At 35.5% G+C, this 2,500-nt stretch overlaps 1 protein-coding gene across 3 annotated transcripts in view; it reads right to left on the reverse strand.

The window, feature by feature from the left end:
• LOC144967284 (dual specificity protein phosphatase 14-like) overlaps window positions 1-2,500 on the reverse strand; it is a 47,334-nt gene that overhangs the window by 33,253 nt on the left and 11,581 nt on the right. The window contains exon 1 of one of the 3 annotated variants that reach the window (XM_078904337.1): window positions 1,666-1,788. The exons of the other annotated variants lie outside the window; for them this stretch is intronic. The gene's annotated coding sequence lies outside the window, so the exon portion shown is untranslated. Of the gene's footprint in view, window positions 1-1,665; window positions 1,789-2,500 lie in introns of those variants that run through there. 3 annotated transcript variants of the gene reach the window in all.

A 2,500-nucleotide genomic window follows, 5' to 3' on the forward strand; every position in this document is an offset into this window, starting at 1 on the left:
AGAGGTGGATACACATGGGAATCATGTGTAGAAGACAGCCAAAGGAAGAGTCAAATACGAAGCATCATTGATGGCCATCCTCAAAGTAGGGTTAAGGAAGGGCTTATGTCCATAAATTTGTCACACGTTTCAGATCTAAGACTTGACAAAACGTGAACCAAAAATTAAATTAATAAATAAATAAATAAAGAATATTTTTTTTAATTAAAAAAAATAATAATAATAAATAAATAAATAAATAATTAAAAAAAAATAATTTAAAATAAATAAATAAATAAATAATATTAATAAATATATAAATAAATAATAAATAAATTTTTAAAATATATATAGGGTAAGGTGGGGGGGGGGGGAATTCCAGACCCAAGGTAATTCCACACCCACTTTTATTATATCAAGCTCTTGGCAGAAATAATGCAAAAAGACCCATTGGATACTGGTTAAAGTTTTAACTGCCTTTGCTTTCTATTTCCTGTTTGAACACAAGAGGCAGCCATTTTTACTACTGTTGAATTCTGACAATGTTTCCAGTTTTTATGAGCCCATTGAAGGTAACTGCAACACTCATGGTTTTCAAATATGGCAAAACATATATAGATAATAATTCGCTTCTTCTGGCTCTATATTATATCCTACTCTATGGGGGTAACGATTTCCAAGTGCCTTATCTGCTAAAGAAACAATAAAGGTAGCAGCTTTAGTAGGTTTGTAAACCATCACTGACCAGGGCCAATGTTGCTTGACATCGTTACAAGCTGAGATACGGTAACGACGTTACGATTAAACGGCAGCTTTCATTTCGCGCAATCACAACTTAGGGACTCAGTGTACTTTACAAGGGGACAAAACTAAACGGTAAATAAATAAATAAATAAAATTCCCGTTATTCATCCTTTAGGGGAAACTTGTCGCTAGGGTCTATTACAAGGAAAGGCTGGAAGAACCCAGGCATTAGCCGCAGTGCAGCGCCGGAAAGTTATCAAAGTACTTTACAAGGAGATCAATGTAAATGGTAAATAAATAAATAAATTTTCCTTTATTCATCCCATAGGGGAAATTTGTCTCTAGTGTCTACTCCAAGGAAGACTGGAATAACCTAGGCGTCAGTCGCAGTGCAGCGCCGCAAATTGAGCTAGGGCGAGGTGGATGATGACTTGCTCAAGGCGGGTGATCGAACTCGGTATTTTTCGGGAACGAAGCAAAGACCGTACCGCTGAGCTACGCTGCCACCCCTCCCCCTCCCCCCCCCCCAAAGTAAGATAAGACACAGCGCTTGTTATTCGATATTATAATTTAACACGTATTTAACCAAAGACAGTGTTATGTAAATATAACCTAAAACATTATGTAGCCAGTTCACTGTCGTGGTATGGAAAAAAAACACGTATCTAGAAATTTTGCCAGAAAACTTGTTCTTCAAATATCGATCGATTTAAATAGTCCTCATCTTGGGAAAAAGAACAACAACAACAAACAAATAAATTAACTCTCAAACCTGAGACCTCGCGGTTATTTAAATCGATCGATATTAATTTGAAGGACGAGTTTTCTGGCCAAATTTTTAAATACATAAAATGTCCATAGGATGACAGTTAAATGGTTAGATATATATTGCGACGTGATTAATCCTTATACTATTTAATAAAATAAAATACATACACTTACTATTTGTATTGCTATTAAAATGACCGTATCCAATCCTATAGACTTTGCAACAGACACACTCTACGCAGCACACACTAACTGTCGCAGTAGTGTATCACAGTGTAATCGAACAATCACGATCAGGTCATAATATCAATACTGATCGATACCCACTCACTGGCCTTTACCTACAAACTCCGAAGAGGCCAAAAGAGAGAGAGAGAGAGAGAGAGAGAGAGAGAGAGAGAGAGAGAGAGAGAGAGAGAGAGAGAGAGAGTTGGCATGTCGTTTTGTACCATCGCGCACATGGTGCCAGTAAACCCATAATGGAAATCTTTTGATTATGACAGTGTTGTAACGGCGGTTATTCAACAGCGGTTACCTTATTCAACGCTTTAGTCCAACTGTATAATATTATCTAGATCGATAAAAATAAGAATCATAACGGTGTAAGGAAAGGGGTTAGGTTAAAGAATTAAGCATTGGTGATCAATGGCGCAATCCAAATAGAACATGTCATTTATTAAGCTGACGAAATTGCTCCGCATTCAATTTTTATATGGGTTGTTCATATTATAATCTTTGTATAGAACTATGACATGAGTGGCCGAGATATTCTTGTAATCTCAGCTAATGAATGAAGAAAGCCAAATAAACGTTTGAAATAATTTTAGTTGTAAAATGAATCGATCTCTTGTACATTATACGAAACCGGATTAAATTAGTTTTATTATGTTAGGATTTTTATCATACACTATTTACAGTAAAACATCTTTATGCTTGCAGTGTAAAACGTGTATATGTTTAGAAAACGTTGAATTCCGATCAGATTCCATGAATGTTTTTATCCATTTTA

Source organism: Berghia stephanieae, chromosome 3, assembly GCF_034508935.2.
Source record: "Berghia stephanieae isolate SIO BIC M18660-M18661 chromosome 3, UCSD_Bste_1.3, whole genome shotgun sequence".
In the NCBI taxonomy this organism is placed as follows: domain Eukaryota; kingdom Metazoa; phylum Mollusca; class Gastropoda; order Nudibranchia; family Aeolidiidae; genus Berghia; species Berghia stephanieae.